General features: G+C 45.7%; 1 long non-coding RNA gene across 1 annotated transcript; it reads right to left on the minus strand.

Moving 5' to 3' along the window:
• Positions 1-2,307: 2,307 nt before the first annotated feature.
• LOC116442012 lies at positions 2,308-16,284 on the minus strand. Its single transcript, XR_004239339.1, has 4 exons — positions 16,273-16,284; positions 13,714-13,717; positions 10,954-10,958; positions 2,308-2,396 (listed from the first exon to the last, which is right to left on the minus strand). It is a non-coding gene; the product is annotated as an uncharacterized LOC116442012 (long non-coding RNA).
• Between the last annotated feature and the right edge of the window lie 6,837 nt (positions 16,285-23,121).

The raw sequence follows: 23,121 nt of genomic DNA on the forward strand, positions 1-23,121 counted from the left end.
ACAAAAAGGGACAAAAGTGAAAGAAAGAATGCGGAACAACATCTACAGATCATATAGGCAAAGTTTGAAAGTAAAAATAATACTTATTCATGTTTTAACAAGGATGCCATGGTTCATCGTGTGGGCATTGTGTGGGATACACACATAGGGCTGAAAAGGAGATTGTCTGAGGGGAAAATGAGTCAAGGAACCTGGTACACTTGAACCAGGGACTAAATTACTTCTATCCCAAGAGTTACAGATATACATATCACGCAGGAAACTGGGTCTGGTAGCAAGTCTGTCTGAACAATTCAGTCAAGGAAGGATGGCTTTCCTGAGTGGCATCCAGAGTTTGGCTTTCTGAGCCTAGGAAACCAGAGGCTAAAAAGGTGTGTTAATTGCTTTCTACAAATACAGCAAGGAGGAAAGGGAAAGCAAACAGAGGAAAGGATCCGTTTAACCTAAAGCACAGGGTTGGCAGGAGAACAAATAGGTACACACTGTCCACAAATAGGCTGAAAATTAGAAGCTGCTTCTTGCCTCTAAAGTGACCAGAATCTCTTCCAAAAGGAAAACATAACATTTCTTTGAAAACAGACTTTCAGGGTGAATTCTTTCAAAAGCTTGTACAAGAGATTTCTGTGATAGCAGGGGAGTTGGCTAATACCTGAAAGATCTCTTCTTTCTAAAAACAGCTGTCTAGATCCAGAATAGTTATAAGAAGGTGGTTTAAAAATATTTATTTTGCATGCTTAACTAGAAATCATTCAGCCTGCAATCATGCAAAACCCCACTGGTGCCTCCATTGACTTCAGTGAAGTCAAGTCCTGTTTGTGAACCTTCAACTCACCTATTGCTACTTCAGCTCCCTAAGAGCAAAGGGAATAGGGGAGAAGAGCCCCTTATAAAGTATTAACAAACACATTTCTTCCCCCAAATCATAAGAAACAAGATAGAAAAAGATGTGGAGCTCATAAGCTCTACTGTGGAGCTACAAAGCTGTTCTGAGAGTGCCACTGGCACCTCAGATTTCACACAAAGAAAAATTTTTTTTAAATGAGGGTGGTAAAACACTGACACACATTGCCCGGAGAGGTAGTGGATGTCCCATAGCTGGGAACATTCAAGGTCAGGGTGGACGGGGCTCTGGGCAACTTGATCTTTAAAGGTCCCTCTCAACCCAAACCATTCTATTTTAGTATGATTCTATGACCTTGGTTCTCTCTAAACCAGTGCCTGTGCAGAGTTACTTCAGTGCAGCTGTGATGCTCCAGGTTTATGCTGCACCTTATTCTGCAGGAGCCTCACTCTGTGCAGAATTTGAGTGGAGCTGGGCAGTGCCAGCCAGGAGCCTCTGACTGCTCTCCGAGTGTTGTTGATGCATCGAAGTTCAGAGAGCAAAAGCAGGGAGGGACGCATGACATATCTTTGAAGCTGCAAATGACTTTCAAAAAACCCACTAGTGGTTAATTTGCCAAGTGACAGAGAAGACAAAGTGCCACATTTTCCCTATGTTTCCCATGGAGCCCAAACTCTTTCCCAGGGCAGCAGCTTTGGAGGGAGATATAGTTGAGCATTTGACACATGCACTATTTTGGGCTGTAAGAGTTGTTAGTAACTTTTTGTAAAAACAGTCCACTAAGTTTGTTCCTGTCCCTTTCCAGCCATTTTCACTGCCTCATTTGCTGGGATTTTTTATTATGATAGGTCATTTCATGTGGCTCATTGTGTTGAGATATTTTAGTATATTGTTCGTGACACAGCACTTTGCACTTGAAATAAATTCTGTAGTCTACTTTTCTGGCTTTTTTTTTTTTTTAAACTCTGGCAGGTAACTGACAAGGGACAAGCTGACCTGCATTTTCTCAGAGAATTCATCCTTCTTAGGTTTGTATAGGATGAGACATGGTGGTGCGTGGTTTGTACCTCCAGCCATGGACTGATATTCCATTCCTTATTAGAAATTCAGAAACACCTTTTATTTACATGAGTATTTTCCTGAATTCTAAACAACGCTGAAGCAGTGTCAGCATCAGGATCTACTGTGGGCAGCAGAAAAGAGGTCCAAATGAGGCCATAAAGATGGTGAAGGGTCTAGAGGGGAAGCCATATGAGGAGTGTCTGAGATCACTTGGCTTGTTCAGCCTGGGGGAAACTGAGGGAAGATCTCATTGCAGCCTAGAGCTGCCTCAGGAGGTGAAGCAGAGAGGCAGGCACTGACCTCTTCTCTCTGGTGACCAGTGACATAACACTGTGTCAGGGGAGGTTGGATATTATAAAAAGGTTTTTCACCCAGAGGGTGGTGGGGCACTGGAACAGGCTCCCCAGGGCAGTGGTCACAGCACCAGCCTGACAGAGGTCAAGAGGCATTTGGACAACACTCTCGGGCACGTGGTGTGATTCTTAGGATTGTCCTGCAGAGCCAGGAGCTGGACTCAATGATCCTTGTGGGACACTTACAGGTCAGGATATTCTACAATCCTATGACTATTTCTGAGGGGAAAAACATTCTAGAATGGAAGTTATTTTTGGTCAGTTCAGCATGTCCTGCATGCAGCCCTTACCTCAGTCCATGCTCTTTTCCATGTCTACCCAAGCTGTACTGAGCCTACACTCTGCTGAAGCCCAGGAAAAAAAGCCCTGGATTTTCTGTGATCTTAGTCAATTCACCCTGTGATTGGCTCCGTTGGTCAGAGCAGCATGCAAATAACATCAAGGTTGTAGCTTCAATCCCCATATAGGCCACTTACTTAAGACTTGGACTCAATGATCCTTGTGGGTCCCTTCCAACTCAAAACATTCTTTGAATGTATGAATAGCCCAGTCTCTGCCCCAGGTCTGAGAAGTTTTGAAATAAATGGAGGAGCTGGAGCAGGATGATCCTGTGGGAATGTGAAGGGACCACTAAGGGAAAGGAAGGACAACCAAGAGCTTCTAGTCCCAGACACTTCTCTATGGGACCCCTTGGTGATGGGTGTCTGTTTTGGACCTGTTGCTCTGGTCTGGGTGAGGATTGGGGATAGAGCAAGGACAGAGACCCCATGCTGGTGTCAAGGGGCTTGCCAGGATCTGAAGTCAATTCACTTGAGCCTCTGAGTTCAGTTCACTATAGAGCCTCTTCCTGCTTTTGAAGATGGATGCGACATCTGTCCTTTCCCAAACTGCAAAGGTTGTGCACGCACTTCAAGAGCTCTATAAATAAAGCTTAATAGTTTAGAAATTCATTTTGTTCACCCTTAGGTACTCCAGAGTATATTTCATCAAACCCTTCCTTATTTGAATCCATCCAACCTGACTGGATTTAAAGCCTCAGATATGATGTCTTAGATCCCTTTCAAAAGCAGAAAGGTTTCAGTTCCGAAGCAGGGCACCACTGACTTCAGGCTAGTTATCCATAAATCTGTATTTCTTATTACCATCAAAGTGAGATAGAGAACTATTTCAGAGTCGTATCAGCATTTGAAAGAGCCTGAAGATCCTGAGCAGAAAGGATGAATTATCACCCTGGGTGAAAATTTTCACTTTTGGAATTTTCAACAGACTTTACTGAATCAGATGCTCCAAATCTGTCCTGTTCTTCACTGGAAACTACTATTTTTTCTCCTGTAGTTTCCTGGTTTATTGTTATTGTCTATTTGCCTTTAGCATGCCAGTCCAAAAGCTATTTATTGTGGGAAGCATGCACACGACTCTTCCCCACTAAAACTGAGTACTTTGGCTTTCATTTAGAAATGCTCTGCATGAGATTTCTACCATTTCAGGTAGTATCATAAACACCTCTGTGTTCCAAGTCAATGAGAATTTGCTGCAACACTTAATTCACTTCTAGAAGGTGCTGAAAACAGAGCAGATGAGCCTGGTATAAAAGCCAGCATACAGCAGAATTGGCAGTATAACTCTACCATATGAAATTGCAACTAGTCTCTATTTGAGTAAAAATTCACAGAGACGAAGTTACTTACTCAGCTTTGAACTAACTTTTCAGTCAGTCTGCCTGCCCTCACACGATAGAAATGAATAAAAACAAAGGTAATCCCCTGATGTTTTGTAACACAAGATGTTTTCCATAAATCCAGGAAAAAATTATAACTTGAGTGCAATAACGTTGAAGACCCCTGACCACAGCTCAGCATCTCACCCTGTTACACAAGGCATGAACAAAACAAAACCACTACCCTTCTGCAGCTCACCATTCACTTCAAGACACCAGCTTACACCTCTCCTGTTTTCCTCTGCTTCCCTTCAGGAACATCTCGCTGTGGTGATGTGCCAGGGAAGGAGCTGTACACCAGACTTAGCTGCAACATGGGATGAACGAGGAACTTGACTGTCCTAGGTTACAATGTAAGATGCAACCAAAAGCATGTATTCTATGATCATCTTCACAAGCTGTTGAAGCTGGCGGGGCAGCGTTCATTATCTCCTACCATGACTCATCCCTGATAACTCCCTCCTGGGGCTATCTCTGTTTAATGCACCACCAAGGACCCACCGCATGACTCATAGAATTACATCTGCCTATTGTGAGATGCTCCACCCAGGGGGAGGAGCCAAGCATTCCCTCCTGGATATAATCCGGGGTTTGCAACAGCACAAGCAGTCCTTACCTACAGGATTCTCAGAAGACATTGGACTTTCAAGTGACGACCAGACCCTTTTCTACAGGATCACTGCTTCAACAGGACCACTTCATCTGGACTGCTACCACCACCCTGACTAACAGGGTGTCAGGCTGTATCCTGACTCTGTCAGTGTTCTTGTACTATTGCATTTATTTTAATTTTCCTATTAAATTATAGTTCTGACTTGTGATCTCCCACTGCTTTGTTTTCAAACTAGTACATTGACTAAGGTACTGGCCAGAAGGATGCACAGCCATGTCTGTCCCTGAGGGTCTCCTTGCTCTAAGACCAGAGTAGAACCCAGGTTTCACAAGAAGGGCTGGACTCCTAGATTTCATTTTCATGCTTATTATTTTTCTTTCAGAGTCCTTTTTAATACGCAATTTATTAAACTAGGGGTGATAGTTACAGTTAAAACCCTACTTAAAAATACAACTGTTACTACATTGAGGCAAAGGGATAGCCCTAACCCTTGAGACAGAAAGGTGTATCTCCAGACTGTGAGGACTGGTGATGTTGAGCACTGTAGGATCTAAACCACTCTTGCAAATTTGTTTTTCAACAAGAACTGAGCTGCAAATCAGCAGAACATCAAGTCCTGTTAGGAGCAACCCAGCAGTGACAAGCACTTGAGTTACAAAGGTACATTTAAAAATTTTAACTGAATGCCAGTGCCAGAAAATGGTAGCCAGAGTGATTCTTGCACAAGTACGCCTCCACTGAGGTATGACAAACAGTCCACTGCACCCACACAGGGAAACAGCCCCAGAAGCCCCCTTGGAGACTCCAGCAAGAGCCACATACTACCTGTTCCTAGAGGAATACAGAGTGACCCTGGACAACCATAAATGATGCTCCAGGCTCACTCCTCTGCCTACCCCACCTCACTCTCCAGGAAGTTCTCCACCCTGAGCATGTTCAGCCACTCACAGTTCAAACTCAATTTGCCTTTGTCACCAATGTTTCACCTGAGCCAGTGCACAGCATTTAGAGGTGGTTTTCTTCTCAGCTGTCCAGCTTCCATCCATCAACACAACAGCAGGGCAAACATACAGTAAACTTTTTTCATTGTTCACCAGTCTGATTCATTAAGGGTTTCCAAAAATTTACAAGCAAAGGCCAGGAATACCCTTTCTGAGCATTTTCAAGGTAACAGATTGGCTTGTGAGTTCATAGAATGGTTTGGATTGGAAGGGACCTTAAAGGTCATCCATTTCCAGTCTCCCTGCCATAGGCAGGGACACCTTCCACTGGACCAGGTTGCTCAAAGCTCCATCCAACCTGGTCTTGAACACTTCTAGGGATATGGAAAGGACACTTCAAGTAATTTAAAACAAAAAACCATCTCTTTTGCAGGGGGAAGTCTCATCCTTTTCCCTGGTCCTTCCATGCACCTGCTAAGTTTTGGCATTTGACAACCAGCTTGGCTGAGGACAAAAAATGCCAGCCAGGCTTGTCCAGAAGGTGCCACAGACACAATGAGAGGTATTTCAAATTCACAGGAAGAAACCTCTACATGACAAATTTTGTTCCATCATCCAGTGCCATCATTTCTGTGAGTGCCACTAATGCTGACAGCTGAACAGAAAATCCTGGAAGCCCTCATTGACAAAGCATACTTCCACAAAAATGTTTGGGTTTCATTTATAGGGCAGGGTATGTCATGTAACTGTCCTCAAAGGTCTCTTATAATCAGCTGCTATACCAAACTGAGAAGATATTTTAAATGTGTACTGTGGCACTCTGCTTTAGATCCGGTATTACTCCAGTGTTACTGTTCATTTCTATGAACAGTTTGGACAATGAAGAAGATGGACTACTTTAAAATTTTGCTGGCTACAAGAACATCCCAATAGATAAATTCAGAGACTAAAAAGCTTGAAAGAAAATCATAAATGAGCCAAACTCTGCAAGATTTAATTGACTACATACACATGAAAAATACTAAACTTGAGAAGAATGAACCAGAGGCACAGACACAAACAAGGAACATGTAGGTTGGCAGCAGTGCAGCAAAAAAGGGCCTGGAGTTACAATGGATCAAAAAACAAAGATGCATCAACAAATATGAGACTCTCTGTGAGACAGGAGATAATTATTCTGTTCTGTCCCACTTTGGAAAATCCTCAACTAGACCACTGTGGCTCAATTAGAGAGAACAGAGACAGACTGGGGAGATTAAAGCACAGCAGCCAGAATGATAAAAGGACTGAAAACTGTGACCTACAGGCAAAGGCTGAAGAACAAGGGTTTGTTTCCTCTAATAAGGGGGAAGTTTGAGGGGTTAAAACTTGCAACTTTCCTTTGTGTATAAAGCTCAGTACTGAGCTATTGCCCAGTGAAGTACGAGAAAGATCAAATCATCTTTGCAACAAGAGAATCATGGGTGGGTTATTGCATACCTGTACAGACAAAGACCCCTTGACATAAATAGGAGACTTCAGACTAGATCTGCTTAATACCATGTCACTATTAATTATGCTTGATGCCATTCCCAGGGAGTTGTCCAGCTGGGGCGCTGCCTGTCTAGATCTGTATCTGAGCCCACACAGAGCACAGCATCCTCAGCAGATGGAGTTAGTGCTGGACAGCTGAGAGGGGCCATGACCTGCACTGGATGTTAATGTGACCTTCTGCTCTGCTAAAAGCAAAGCTCACGTATGGCCTTACCTAAATCCTGTATCTGACAGCAGGGGAAAGGGAGCACGTGCCATGTGGGAGGTGTCTTGGTGACTCACAGAAAGGTTTCTTGCCTATGCTTTAGGGGATGGAGAGCATTTTGTTGTGGGATAGGCAAGTTTAAAAAAGGGGAGGCCCTTTAAACCAAGGAGATTGCTGCATCATGTAGGCAAATCTTGGTTTTACAACACAAGCAACCATTTGGAACAAGATCATGACTGTTCTTAGCAACACTGGTACTTTTCTACAGCAAATTCTACTTCCAACAGTATCCTCCTGTTCAGTCATAGGCAAAGCATGACAAAGAGCAGTATTTAGTGAATTTCTTATCTAATAACCCCCAAGAGCTTGAAATCTGCCAAAGTAAGGGCTTACTACAGTCCTACTGTTGCTGAAGGGAATTAAAAGGCTTAACTCAAATCCACCCTAACAGGCAGCAGATACAACTTCCATCTCCTTGCTGGAGGTGCATCCAGCTGTGCTGCTCCTTTGTGTGTGAGCTGTCTTTGTCTTGTATGGCTCATCCCATGCAACAGCAAAAGACTCAGACCAAAATCTTTCAACCAACTCAGTGATCAGCTTCTGCAGAGCAGCTCTTTCTGGTGGAGTAGCCTTGGTCTTTGTGAGCTGTTGGTGTAAGAGAGGCTTGACTGTGTGAAAAGGGATAAAGGATCGAGTCCTGAAATATTTTGTCTGAAACAACCTGGGAATGTTCCTCCATGCTGTGAGCAACCCTGCACTCAGTCATCTGAAGTAGCTGCTCTGACAGGATTTAAGTCCCCATAATTAGGTCTTTCACGTATAAAAATCCAAAGCGCAGCCTTTCAGTTTTAAATAGCCCTGGACTGTGTTCACCCTTCTGCCTCTGTTCTGAGTGGCTCTGCCTTGTGTCTGTGGAGGCTGTGTCATTATCCACCCACAGCAGCAGCAGGATATTTTCCTGGGCCCAAACCTAACTTTTGTTTTAGTTCAGTTTCTGACACCTCGCTCCCACTCCTGTCCTCAGGAACAGCTCCCAGAGAGGGTGAGTCACTTCACAGCTTTGGAAAGACAGAAATGAGGAGCTCGTTCTGGCTCCAGCCCCTTCCTAAAACAGCTTGCATGGTCCAGGGGCAAGCACAGGTGCAGCCCCTGGAGGACTGCAGCCAGCACAGAGACCTTTCCCTGTCACTGACTGGGGGTCACAAAGATCTTACAGAAGGTCTAGAGAATTTTCCCCCACTGGCCCAGCACACACACAAACACAGCCCACACCCCCTCTTCCCAGCTAAGGTGCGACTGCAAACAAGGAGGCACAAGCCTGCAGGGATGGGCAGCAGGCAAAGCAGCGGCTGCTGGCTGTGGGAGCTGCTGGTGCCTTCTGCTGTATCTTCCACAGACCTCCTTCCTTCTCCCTCAGCTGAGCTTGCTCAGCAGGGTTCATCCTCTGTCTCTGCTCTAGAGCCTCCTCACTGCCATGCTCTGCACTAATTTCCTGGCAGCATCTCAGCCACAGAGAAGCCCCAAGGCAAAAGGACCTGGGACGGTGGCGATGGTGCTGTTGATCACCTTTACACCCCTGGCACGGTGAGAGGGTAGTGGGGAGGTCTCTGGATGGCAACTGGCAGCTGGGAATGTGCTCTGGACAGAGGAGGCAGAGAGCTGGCAGCTGATAGATAGCTCCACAGGCAGAAGTAAGTTGATTTTAGAGACCTTTTAAAGATGGAAGAGAGTTAGTGATAAGGTCTAAACACAATCTGCCATTCAAAGGAGAGTTCATGTTTGAAGTAGGAGACTTGGGCAACTTCAATAGCAAATAATCACAATTTTCATCCCTGACCCAAAAGCTGATGTGTCTGTATGAGTTTCAGAGTGCTTCAAAGAGAGGTGGGAACTTAGATGTCCTAAACACACATGAAATTGAGGATTATTCACAGAACAGCAACGTAAGGATAACCTCACTGGCTTACTGTGCCTGCAAGAGTATTTGTCTAGTCATGGATAATTGTCAGAATATTTAGAATTATGGTTTGGAAAAGCAAAAGAGATCTGCAGATCCATCTGAACCCTCTGAACCATCTCTTTGCAAATGCAGGCTGGCAGCCTCACACAACTGGGCTTTCCTGTTGAGTCCCCTGGCACTGCTGTGTGTGTTCCTGGCTAGACACACGAGTGAAACCTCTCCTGTGTGAACAGGTGGCTCTTTGTGCAGTCTTAGCCAGAAAAGCAAACAAAACTGAAAGGCAAATGTTATCTGACCACTTCTGAACTTCAAAAGTGTTTAAGGTCAAGCTGGGATGTTGGTATATAGATATATGTTAAAAAATAGCAGCACTTGGAAGGGCAGAGAAAAGAAGCTTCCTGTGGTTTGGTTTTTTTTTTTTTTCCCAGACTGGACTTCCTGTCAAATACACCCAGAATGAGGAGAAAGGCACAATTGTGTGGATCAGGAGGGAAATCAAAGGTGATCCCTGATGAGGACTGAACAGGTAGGAGTTGCGGGTATGACTGAACTCCAGGGCTCCTTTCCAACCTCAGCCTGGCATGGAAGGTGCTCCAAGCAGTACCTGGCACATATGGTATCTGTCACACAGCCCTCTGACACACAGGCATTTCGTCACAGCCACTTCCACAATATCTGTGCAACATGGACCTGCCCAGTATTTAATGTTATACATAACCAAGTAGGAGAGCCTGAAAAAAGCACAGTGAAATTAGGCACGTGTTCAAATTGCCATGTCAAACTATAACCTGATGTAGATATTGAAGTTAATTATAGAAGTTTCATTTTTTTCACCCACCTACTTTTTTTCTGCGCAAACTCACAATTCAGCATTCTTTGCCCAATGAAGCATTATGCAACTTGTCAATTAAGGCAGGTAGAGATTTTGCAATCCTAAATTCGGAGAGGCTTTCCTATGGTACAGGGATCCTTGGGCTTCTCAGGGCAAGCAACCGGCTTTGGCCATGTCAGGAGCAAACATTTCCCATCTTCCAGGGGGAAGACCTCTTTTACAGCATTCCCATGGCAACAGGGGTCTAATCTAATACACACACAGCCATTTGACCCACAGAAGCAGGAAACTCCATTTTGTCTGAACTCAAACTTTTCTGTATGAGTGCAAAGTCATTAAGGGGTGTGTTTGGCCAATGTTTGAGACTGGCAATTTCTGTTTGCAGAAAGATTGTGCAGTTTTTTTGAGCCTGTGGTGAGAGAAAGGCAACTGATCTCAGGCATGGGAACACATGCAACTACTTATCGTAAAATCATGGAATCATAGAATTATAGAATTGTAGAATCACAGAATCATAGAATGGTTTGGATTGGAAAGACGCTTAAAGACCATCCTATTCCAACCCCCCCCACCATGGGCAGGGACACCTTCCAGTAGGTCAAATTGCTCAGGGCTTCATCCAACCTGGCCTTGAATACTTCCAAGGATGAAGTATCCATGTCTCTGGGCAACCTGCTCCTCTCAAAGGCACATCTACTCAAAAGCCTCTGAGAGCTCAGCTGGGATGCCGGTGGCACTAATCCAGTGGCAACAGCCCAGTCTCCAAACCAGGCAGCACAGACAACCTGCAGCTGGCTGTAATTTGCTTTGGGAAGGCAGGTGTCCTCCCTCATCACTGCACCAAGCAGTCTCCACCCTCAGGACAAGCTCTTGGCAAAGCCATCCTCACGTGTTACCTGTGCTTACAGACAGGGCCCACAAGCACAAACAGCAGGATAAATCCAGCAGCTCCCAGGGCTGGGTAAGGTGTCTGCTGCTCTGCTCAAGTGGCACATTGCATGCGAGAGCAGAGCAGTGCTCTGGCTGGGAAAAGGCTGCTTCAGCCAGACAGTGGAGGGTCAGTGAGCTAGGGCAGACAGCACTCCTCCAGAGTCTTCAGGGAACCCAGAGATGGGGACGATCTGATATAATTGTGACCACGGGACTGCTGCCTTTCCCTGGAAAGACAGGCCTATCTGCATGCCAGGCCCACCACAGCAGCAGGCAAACTCATCCCTTACAGTGTACAGAGAGCTAGCATCAGACTCGGGGGCTCTGTGGCCACCCAAAGATGAGGATTCAGCCCTCCTGAATGCATAAACCTAGATGTTGCCCTGAAAATGAAGTAACAATCTGCCCCCTTCTCAGGGAAGGTGTGAGTTTTGCTATGGCTAACAGCACTGTCTTGTCAGAGGGCACCTTTGTCTCAGTTTTAGTGCTAAGAGACTCAGCTCTGTCCCACTGCCTCAGGTGAGTGCTCCTCCTTGAAGGCTTATGGAGGATTGAACTGAGAGACCTGGATGGTTTCAGCTCTAGCCTAGAAATGCCAGAACTGAGAGTGCACCAGGTCTGACAGCTCAGCACGGAGCAAAAGCACTGGATATCAGCTCTGTGGCTTTTCAGAAGCAGGCATGAAGGACATGATATGTTTTAGGGTTGCTGTCAGAGGGGGAAAGGCTGCCTTCATGTCAGCTTAATGCTGGAGAAGCCTGACTGGGTTTTATCGTTGCTCTCAGCACAGCACAAAGTCTGCTGCTCTGCCCAGGTGAGAGGTGGTTATTCATTTCCCAAACTTCAAATGCTGCAGGAAGGTCATTTAGCACCTGAGCACATGCATATAAATCATCAGCTGCGTCAAAGAGTCTGAGGAGTCTTAAAAAGCACCTTGCCTCCTCCTTGGTGCACAGCAAAGGCACCACCTGCCTTTGACAAGAGAAGCAAAGAAAGCAATGGCTGCCATAGGCAAAGAGTTAATTCTTGGCTACCAGCTTCAGCCCCGGGACTCCACCTTACAACACAGCTTTCTCTTCAGCCTGTGGAAGAAGAGAGAAAAAAAACCCAAAGTGTTATCCCAGTTTTTAATGATCTATTGCTTCAAGCCATACTTGGGGGAAGCCTCAGACTGAAGGTAAAGAGCATGGAAAATGCAAGGTGCGCCTTCAGGACAAGGTCCCCAGTGCATGTGTCTTAATGACAGCCTGCTCTTGGCTTATTTGGCATTTAATTGCTAAGGTTACTCCTGCTCTGTCTTCTGCATTGCAGAAAATAAGGTGGTCTGGAGAAATGAAGGTCACAGATGGGTAGCAGATATCTCTGACACTTAAAGCCTTGGTAGATGTGAGCGGGGATGGCAGAGTTAGGGGGAACTGCAGCACTACGATGCTTTCCCACTGTACTAGTTTGAAAACAAACCAGTGGGAGTGGAATACACTGCAACCCAGGACACCCACATCCCACCCAGAACTTATCAGTCTGAGTAGCCTTATAGCTCCCTTTGCCTGCAGGGAAAAGCAGCTCTGCTAAAAGGAATATTTTTCACAAGGGCCAACTGCATTGGTGTTGTTCCCATGTTGGACAGCCTTGAAACAAAGTGCAAAGCCAGTCCCAAGAGAAAATTGTTCTGTCTCTATGCACAATCCCAAAGGCCCACTGCTGAAAGCAGGAAATCCCCAAAAAGCCTTCTGCAGGTTTGAAGTAAGTTATTCAGGAGAGAGGAAAGTGGATATTTCCATGCATCAAGTTTGCTCTGTTACACGAGCAAAAGGTGACAAATAAATCTCCATAACGGCACAACCACCTCCAGGGCACCCCCTCTTTGACTAGAAAACCATCTCTATGAGCTTTGCTTTGCCAGTGGCTGAGAAGAAAATAATAGAGGCACAGTAGGATGTCCCTGCCACCCAGCTGTCTTATGGCAGACCAGGGCTCTTGCAGGAGAGATGAGGGTTTGGGGATGAAATCAAATCCTGCCTCTTCTTACTCAAGGCAACAAGCCATTCTTCTTCTGAGTGATGGAGAGGAAAGCCTCCAGATGTCCAACTCTTCAGCTTCTTGGGAAAATCTTGCCTGTAGGAACTCATTTTCCCACACAATTAAACTTATACCCTTTTTAGTTTATGTGCCATTCCCTCTACAAATTTCAGAGGACTGAAGAGAAGGGAAGATGAAAATAGAATGAATCCCTTAGGCCACGGAAGCAGCCATTAGTTCACTTTCAACCATGGTTGTGTGACAGCAACTTCCTTGGCACTCACTTGGGCGTGAGGAAGGTCATCTAGACAGAAGGCAAGAAGTGTTCTAATATTCTTGCCAGTGTTAGGTTAATGGTTGGACTCGATGATCTTAGATACCTTTTCCAACCTAAATAATTCCAACCTAAATAATTCTATGATTCTATGAGTGTAAGGCTTTGGCGTCTCCTGCTGCACCCCAGCAAACCCCAGCTTTTCCAGCTGGTAGACTGGCACTCCTCCCCATAGGCAGAGAATATAAAACAGAGCAGCAAAGTACACCCTTTCTGAGGGTAGATAAGACTTTCCACACTTTTCCTTTTCCCTCTGTTATCGAAGAGTCATAGAATATTGTGAGTTGGAAGGGACCCGCAAGGACCATGAGTCCAACTCTGAAATGAATGGCCCATACAGGGATCAAAGCCACAAGCGTGGTGTTATCAGCACCATGCTCTGACCAGCTGAGCCAATCTCAGTCATGATCAATCCAACCCAGCATCTCGTTTCCATGGCTTTCATGTTTGACATTACACATATATCTACATATCTCAGCTGGAGAGAGGTTTTCCTTCCTGTCAGGCTGCCTATGTACATTAGCAAAGGAAAGCTTAACCGGGCCTTTACAGATCTTCATTTTTCTGTTACACTTGCAATATCACAAGTTTCATCACTAAACCAAAACCCAAGGCATTGCTTGTGGCATCCAAGCTGCAAATTGGAATGTTGAGTAAAATGAAGACTTATAGGGTTGTAATTCCCCAGGACAAAAGAAGGACCGCTTCTATAAAACACATCTGTCAGCTCCATGGAAATCTTTCCAGCAGGCTTAGCCTCTGAAGGAGGAATTTACAAGCTGGCGATGATTAAAAGCCAGAATTGTGAAAATGGCTAGCAGGCCTTGCTTAAAGGGCTAATTTGATCCAAGTCGATAATAGCACAGCCAATGGAAAGGCAGTATGTATTCAATATCTAATTTTATCCTCTCTTATAAATGCAAGGATAAACTCCACAATCCTGGATATTCATTCTTATCACAAGCTGCAGATCTGTTACTTCACATCAGCACCTAAAACCTCTCAGATTCCCTTCCAAGGTATGGGGCCTGGCACAGACCTAGGTAAGAGTGCAAAATGGGGAGAAATACAAAATGAATGTCCAGATTCTGCCTTCCTTATATTCAGGTCTGGTTTCAGCACTGAATAAAGGAGGAGAATCTGGCCTGGGTGGTCTCAAAGGTACCACAAGCCAAGGCAGAAGAATCTGCACTGACTCTACCCACTGCCAGTTTCCTTCTCATGCGACTCCAGTCATGCAGTGTTCCCCAAATAGAAGTTCATACCTTTTCACCTTCAGAGCTGACCTATTTCTGCTCTCTGGTATTCAAAAATAAGTTTCTCTCCATCCCAGGAAGGAGCCATGCTATAAATATCTCTATGCAAGTTTCCCAAGTCCTAGTGTTTCTCAGAGAAGAGTCCAGCTCCTTGTCTGGAAGTGACAAGCCTGGCTGGGTTCTGCAATGCCTTTACTAATGTCCTTGTGCTGCTGTGGCTGCAGAGCAGGAATGGAGACATGGGCAGGAGCAGCAGTGTTGCTGTAGCCATGCTGGTCTAGACACCAGCGAGACAAAAGTTAGGAAAATCTCTTCAAACTTAATCAGCACTGGTGAGGCTGCACCGAGAGTCTTGGGTTCAGCTCTGGGCCCCTCATGACAACAAAGACACTGAGGTGCTGGAGCATGCCCAGAGAAGGAACACAGAGCTGGGGAAAGGTCTGGAAAACGAGTCTGAGGAGGGAGCTGGGGGGGGCTCAGCCTGGAGAAAAGGAGGCTCAGGGGGGACCTTCTCACTCTTTAGAACTCCCTGAAAGGAGGTTCTAGCAAAGTGGGGCTCCGTTTCTTCTCCCAGGGAACAAGTGACAGAACAAGAGGGAATGGCCTCAAGTTGCACCAGGAAAGGTTTTAATTGTACATTAGGAAAATTGTCTTCCCTGAAAAGGTGGTCAAACATTGGAACAAGCTGCCCAGAAAAGTGGTGGAGTCACCATCCCTGGAAGTGTTCAAAAGACATGTGGATGTTCTGGTTAGGAGCATGGCTTAGTGGTGGACCTGGCAGTGTTAGGTTAATGATAAACTGAATGATAAACTGTTAGGACTTGATAAACTGAAGGGTCCTTTCCAAGCTTAATGATTCTATGCACTTTAATAAATCAGTTCACATAGGAGGAGGGCTTGGTTGTGAAAAGTGTGGTACCTCATCCTGTGCCTTACTCTGGGCCCTTCAAAAAATAAGACACTGGTTTTCTTAAGTACCAGTTGAACTGATGGAAACATTCAGAATCATGTAAGGGGAGAGGGGGCCTGAAGCAATAATGTGTCTTGCCCAGGGAATCAGCAGCAAGCCCAGAAGCACAGCAGAGGGCTCCTGACACTATACAGCAATGCACTAGTAGACCACACTTTTCTTGCCTGAAAGGAGCTTATTAAAAAATTAAGCCATATAAATGCCACAGAAGAAGTGATGCAGGCATATATGTGATTGTAGCTAGTCCCACTGGGGAGAGAGACAAGCTATCTGCTGCATGGCACCTCCACACTCTGAGACACACTGATAGTGCTATTCCAGGGGATTTCTAAATCACCTCCTTGTTTCAAACACTTTTCACATGAAAGTAATTCCAGGAATGTCCATGAGCCAGGCCTGCCAAGAGGGATGCAGATCAGAGCAGATGTTCAGTGTGGCTGAGGCTATTAGACACAATCAAGCCAATAATGAGAAACTTTTATAAGGAACATTAGCCCTACGTCCTTGAGATGTGAAAAGACTGAGGGGGCATTTCACACCCCACTTATTTCTCCTGAGAGAAATGTTTTCACCAGCAAACCCCTTCAGAAGCATCAAACCCTCCCACCAGCATCTCAGCATGTGCTGCAGTGGCAGAGCCTGTGACACAGTGACAGCCCCAGAGACCTTGAAATCAGCTGCTGGATTAAACGGACTCTGTAGAAACACCAAGTTTGGGTAATCCCAAGAAATACAAGCTCTGTGACTAAAAAAAGATGTTCTCAGACTGTTAAATATTTAGCTGCCAGCTGGGGTTACTATGGAGAGAGGTGTCTCTGTTGGTAAGGAACACTGAGGGCAGGATTTAAAGAGCCTGTAAGGTGGAAAACCAGTTGGGACAAAAATACATGTAAGTGTAAAACGGACAGTCACAAGTGCAACACCTTTCAGGCTGCTCATTTGATGAACATGGTGGTATCTCCTTTGCCTTACATTCTCTGGGTCCTGTAAACAGCAGGCAGTTGGCTTTCAAAAGGAGAAGACGAAATACTGAGAGAGGAAGAAAATTGTTTTGTGAGTCAGCTATAAAGGAACATGAGGAGAAGAGTTAGGTGTCCCTGGGACCTCCTTGGCCTCATTTCCTTCTTATCTGCAAGGGTGAAAACATAGGCAAGGAGAGCCGAGAGTTTCCTCAGCTGTCCAGAAATAACACAGGTGAAAGGCAAGCACGGTGCAGTGAATGTCTGTGGTCAGATAAGAGCTGTGCAGAGAGTCAGATAAAAGTGACATTTCTTATCCAGTTATCAAGCAGTCTGGGAGCTTGACAGCCAAGCCACATGTTTGATATGAAAGGAGGGGACTTCCCACATCCCCTCCACACTGGCTGCTCACTTCTAGCTGATAATCTGTCCAGCCTGGGAGAAATACTACTGTCTTTGGAGGGGCAGAATATTTTCCTCTGCCAAAAAAATACATACCGTTAAAAAAGAAAAAAGCTTGTACAAACTGCCCCCAGAGCTGATTAAACTGTTGAGCAAGCTTCAAGAGCAAGCGATGCCCTACACACATTTAATCCATGAGCTCACCTAGGAAGCATCCCTTTGTTAGGCCAGTGACTACATACAGCCTGAGCAGGGAGAGGACACACCTCGGCCTTGACAGCGCAGTTTTGTAGGAGTAATTTGTTGATCTCAAAGCATGAAGCTGAGTTACTGAGGGTGTAGGAGGAATAAATGTTCTGCAGGAGCAGCCCAGCTCCATCAGTTCTAATCAGTAATACTTGGTTGCAGGCTCTCACCCCTGTTTTTCCTTCTGCACTGAAAACAGAAAAAAACAAAGATGCTTTCCATGACTGACAGCTGTGGAAAATAAAATCAGTTGTTTTGGCCACAAAAACAGGCCAAGCGTGAGAATCATCAGTGACTCAGCTCCCTGTCACCTTCCCCACTGCTGGTTTGGTGTCGCTGCTGGCAGGAGGCGTTCGACATTGGGCAGGTGGTGAAGGGGGCTCAGGATTGTGGGGCACCCTGAGATGGACACAGAGCTGCTCACAGGAGCCCTGGAGTTGTGCTCCCCGGTGCTGCATCCTCCCCTGCACGTGTCCCTGAGTGCCGGGGGGGGACGCGCTGCGGCTCCCTCAGTTGTCCCCCAAAATCACGTCTGAGCGGAAGGCAGTGGGGGAGTGGAGTGTGCTATATTTGTGCCTGCACTCTTCCCCACAACAAAAGCTTCATCAAGCACAGGCAGGAGGGTTCCACGTGAAGCCAAAAGAAAGGCTGGAGGTAATACTCAAAATTAATGGTTCTTGCTCATGCATACACTGGGAAATGTTGAGCATGTGCTGCTGCATCACGGGAACCATGAATCTCCCCTAGTGATGATCAAGAGGAAAAACAGGGACTGAAACCTCTCCATAGGAGAAGTTCAGATGAAAATTTTCCACCTGTAAAGTTGGGAGCGTTCAGCAGGCTCCAGTTCTTCCAAGAACATTTAGGAAAGGACCAAAACTCTGGTGCTTGCCAGGACAGAGGACATTTACCTTCTTTCTAAAAATGTCAGACTCATTTATGAAGAGTGGAATGAGGAACAACAGTCATGGGCAGACAGGAATGACTGGGAAGTGCACAAGCAACACATGAATCTCAGTGTCAAAGACAACCTTCTCAGCACACAACACATTCCTAAATGCTTCCCATTTAGGAACTGATTTGATCCAACAGCTCCTCACGATTTGTACAGACAGGAAAGACCTGTATTCAGCAATGTAGCAATATGGTTTTCCTATACCAGGGAAAAGGTCCATTAACCTTGGCATATTAATAAATGAGCATCTATTAGCAACAAATAGGCTGGAAATCAGATTTCAAGTGCAAGGATGTAATGCTCAGAGCAGCTTTCTGATGCCAGAAGTAGAGGTCAGAAGAGAAAACAAAAAACAGAATCTGATGGACTTTCAGAGAGATTTTGATAATAAGGGAAAATCACAGGGAATTGGTATGCCCTGGGTGGAGAGAGCACACAGGCACCTCTGTTGGGGTCCAGATGGGGTCTGCAGCAAGGAGCAGGGCTCTCTCTGCAGCTGCAAATGCCCATGCAAAGGGGCAATGCCTGGGACAGCAGGGTCAGCTGTGGCTGGGGAGGAGCTGCCAGGCTGATGTGTGCACAGTGGCTTGGTGGGTGGGCTGGGGGGAGTCCTGACCTCTGTGTCTCCTGCATGCCTGATATCCCATCTGATCCTGTCCTGCCAAGGGGGCAAGTGCTGGAGCAGGAGCCACAGCTGGAGCACATGGATCTCTGTTCAGACACGCATGACAACGGGAATGCTGCCAGCACTGCATATTGTGCAGGGAAAATGCAAGAAAAACAGAATTGTGTGGCAAAGCAGAAATCAAGTGAGGTTTCACTGGGTGTTTGGCTGCCATCTGGGAGACAAAAGCATTGTGATCACACCTGTTTGAGAGCTGCATAGACCTGCATAGAAATAGGTGCAAGAGCACAAACCATAGAGTCTCAAACCCTAAGGGTCAGTAAGGAAGTGTCCTCCCAGTGCAGGGCATGGCCACAGCACCGGAAAAGTCCTGTCAGTGGACAGAGCAAGCTTGGAGAAGGTCCTCTCCCCTTTGCACCTTGGCTCACTCGTCTCATGTCCCATGTGGGTGAGGACAGGACACTCTGGTCCTTGTCAGACCTGTGAAACTCACTCATCATCCCTCAATTTAAATAACGCCCTCAGAGTTCAGCAGGATTGAAAGAGGTCACTTTTGATCATGCAGGCTCGGTGACTACCTGTGTAAGCTGCAGCGTGGTGGGCAGGAGAGTCACTGAGACATCCAAGCTTTCCCTCAAAGAAGAGAGACCTCTAAACATAGGTCTACTCAGGAAATAACATGTGAAACGTGAGTTTGACCTCCTCCCAACTTTGTGAGTGACAGCTAAGCTTTGATGTACAGAACTAGTGTAATTTAGGTTGGAAGGACCTTAGGAGGTCCCCTGGTTAGTGCTGGGCTAACACTGACATTAGTCCACGTGAATCACTGGCATGAATTTCTTCTGACTTCACAGGCAGCCTCTGTTTGATCAAACCTTTGCTTGGGGACAAATAACACATCCAACAAAGAAAAAGACCAACAACAATCCTGGCTCTCACCATGGGCTTTGCCATTCAGTGCTCTGCTTCCCTCAGACACTGCCCCACCTGTGAATGAAAGAACTTTCGCTCACAGGGAAAAGAAGGGGTTAACAAACCCCTCAGCAAATGAAGCACCGTTAGAAAAAGCTGGACTGCTACTTTCTACGCTACCTGTAGCCAAGGGACTCAGCTTGCTGGGAATAGATCCCAGAGTACCACGGTAGCCTGGACATTGTGACTGAGTGCTGGCATTATGTCTGTCACACTGTGAGAGAATTTCTAACCCTGTTTTTTGGGTTTGGGATTTTTTTGATTGGTTGGTTGTTTTGTTGGGGTTTTTTTCTTTCTTGAGGGCTATTAGTTATTTTTATAGCATTTTTTCAAGCACAACAGGAATTGTCTAATCAGAGTTGTTTTGTTATAAAACGCTGAGGAGCTTTATGACAGACATCAGGAAATTCTGTAGAACAGTTATCAAAGCCACAAATTCTGGAAAACTTAAATCCTGCCAGTATTATGGATTAAATCCCTTGAACATAGCTATATGCATATGGTTTTGCAGATGTACCTTTTGTCCACAAAAATATCCCCCATCTGTGTTATCCACAGTGTTGCTGAGACATCTTGATAACCCTCTCTGCAGCAGTTCCCTCACCCAGAAAGACTCAAAGGAATACACTGTCCAACAAATGTTTCTGGACAGCGAAGCAATCTTCACACAACCTTTATGTGAAGTTGCCTCAGTGTGACAACAGTCGGTTTGAGAAGCTGGTGACTGGAGGCTGGATACAGCCCCAGTTCTCTCACAGAGCACACAGTGATGCTCAGTGCCACCAGCAGCAATGCCAAGACGTGAGTCATGGCCAGCCCACCGGCCTCCCCTGTTCATTGCATCCAACAATGCACCAAATTTTGGCATGTGAGCACCTTCTAGATGGCTTTTTTTCCTTTGTCAACTTTTAAAGCACAGCCACTGGATTGGCTGGCAAAATTAACGTGTAAGAATGCGTATTTTTCTTGGGTTTTTTAACACCATTCATGCACAGACTTAACATGGTCTGACAGTGGAAAAGCTGCAAGTTCTGAGACCGGTGTGTGACTGCTTCATGAAATAGTCATTTGGAAATGCCTAATAAACAATTGCTTTTAATTTTAAACATCTGTATCTATAACAATAAGAGCAGCTGACGTGGCCCTCCGTCAGTCCTGGGCTCTGGCTTTAGTTGAGTAAGGACCGGCTGCAGCCTGAAAGCGATCTCGTCTGGCCCTACTTCACATGCTGTAATTCTAGTCCTCTGTGGCTTGTCCTGGCTGATTTTCCCCTGAAACTTGATCTTTCAACGGATCAAAGGAGCAAAATGAGAAACAAGAAACTTTTGCAGTGAAATTTCAGCCGTGGCAGCTTGAGCTGCGTCTCCAGTTTAGTCATCACTCCTGGCCACTGCTGCCTGTAGAGTGTGCTGGTGCATCCACCCTCACGTCCTCATCCTGCCGGCACAGTTTGCTGCAGGACAGTCCTATTTGGAGAAGACTAACCTGCAAAAGGGCAACCTTGCCCCTAATCACACAGGGAGTTTTACCAATGCAACAAAAATTATGCTGACTGGAATGACTCTGCTGATAAACTGACCTTCTGAGATAACTCAGTATAATCCCAACATTTAACAAAGAGTTCAGGAGATTAACATCACCAGCAGAGTGAATCAATACATTATTTACAATCTGTCTGCTATATGGCATTAGGGAGACTGTCTCCCTGCAAGGTGACAATGCACCAGCCCCCCATCCCTTAGTGTCCCAGTGTGTTCCCTGGCAGGAGGGGGCTGGCACCAAACGCACCCACCCCGAGCTGCCTGAGGCAGCTACCCTGGGCCCCCCACGGCATTTGCACACCTTCAGCAGCGTTGGTAGCAGTCAGCTAGGGAAGAAACCTTGCTTCCATGGGCATTTCTGCAGAGTTTGTAGAGTAATGGGGTGCCTAAAGCTGCCAGGTACCTGCACCCAGCTCAGGGGCTCAGCATAGACTCCTATAAGTGACTGTGGTCATTAGTTTCTTGTGATCACATGGAAGAAATATGTCTGGCTTATTCCTTTGCCTGATTTGTGAGACATAAAATTACAGAAATTTACGTTTCAAATACATGCTTAGACTAAGGAGAGTAAAAAGTGGCTGAAACCAATGCTTCAGAGTACATGATACCACTGCTACAGTAATGTCAGTCTAAGAGTGCAAGTGAAACATCCTGCCATCCTTATCTGTTTCCCTGGCACGATGAAAAATTAAGAGCATTTTTAGATGAAAAATGTGCAGAGGAACGGCTTTTTATTAAACCCAGAGGTACTGTTGGAAAAGACAGAGAATCCTTCAGGCATCAAAGCCCTTCTTCCAGTCTGAAATCTTCCCAGCTGAATACAGGCTGAGAACAGTTGCTCTGAATTTCACAGGACGGTGTTAAATCTGAGCCCACCCAAGAGGAGAGGCCACCGGTGTGTGGGAGCCAGGCAGGCTGTTAGCAAAGAGCTCAGGCATTAGGCACACCTTCGCTAAATTCTTGGCTGCGAGGTAATTACTACAATTTGCTTTCCTTGTCACCACTTTAGTGGTACATGTGTATGTCTGTGTGTCTCGAAGTCTTCTTCTAGCCTCTCATTCCAGTTAATCATTGGGAGTGTTTTGAGTGAAATGCAGCAATCACCGCCAATGCAAAGTGTTCTGTCACCATCAAGAAGGAATGAGCACCCTGGCTGAAGGGGGCCTTGCTTGGGAGCACTTCCATCAAGAGCAAACATGGGAGCAATACACATCTTCCTGCCCATCGCCTCACCATGGGAAGGTGGGTTGGTACACAGCTGTCTTGACATGAGCTCTCTCCCATCCAGTTCCCTCGGGCATCTAGATGCCAACATTTTACTGTCCCTCCAAGATGAGAGTCAGAGAAAATGGAAATGAATTGTGAGTACTTTTAGAAAGCAGTATTTAGAAATATGGAGTTTCTTTCAGATGCTCATGAGGGTATGGTTGGTTTAAACCCCAAAAAAAGATAAATATCTATCTTGGTCTTTCTGATGTTGTTACATTTGCAGACCAGACAGTGACGTTCCTCAAAATTTTCCAAGCTAATGAGGTTGAAAATACAAAGTGCCCAAATACTCCTATAAGAACCTTGAATACAAAAGCCTGGATTTTCATCTTTTTATACTTTTACACAGGTAGAGTGACTACATCTAGCTTTGCACATACCTTATGAAAAATCCTGGTCTAAAACTCTGTTTTCACAGAAGGAGAAAGTTGTCTGTCAGCAGGAAGGATCAAGCTGCTGCCACCAGACCCCAGAGAATCCAGCAAAGCGGGACCGGATTTTGTAGTCCCGACTTGTGCTGCTGCACTCAGAGGGAAGAGCCCCACAGAGCAAGGACTGTAGGGTCAAACTTTGTTGTATAAAAACC

This window comes from Corvus moneduloides, chromosome 3 (genome assembly GCF_009650955.1).
Source record: "Corvus moneduloides isolate bCorMon1 chromosome 3, bCorMon1.pri, whole genome shotgun sequence".
Classification (NCBI taxonomy): domain Eukaryota; kingdom Metazoa; phylum Chordata; class Aves; order Passeriformes; family Corvidae; genus Corvus; species Corvus moneduloides.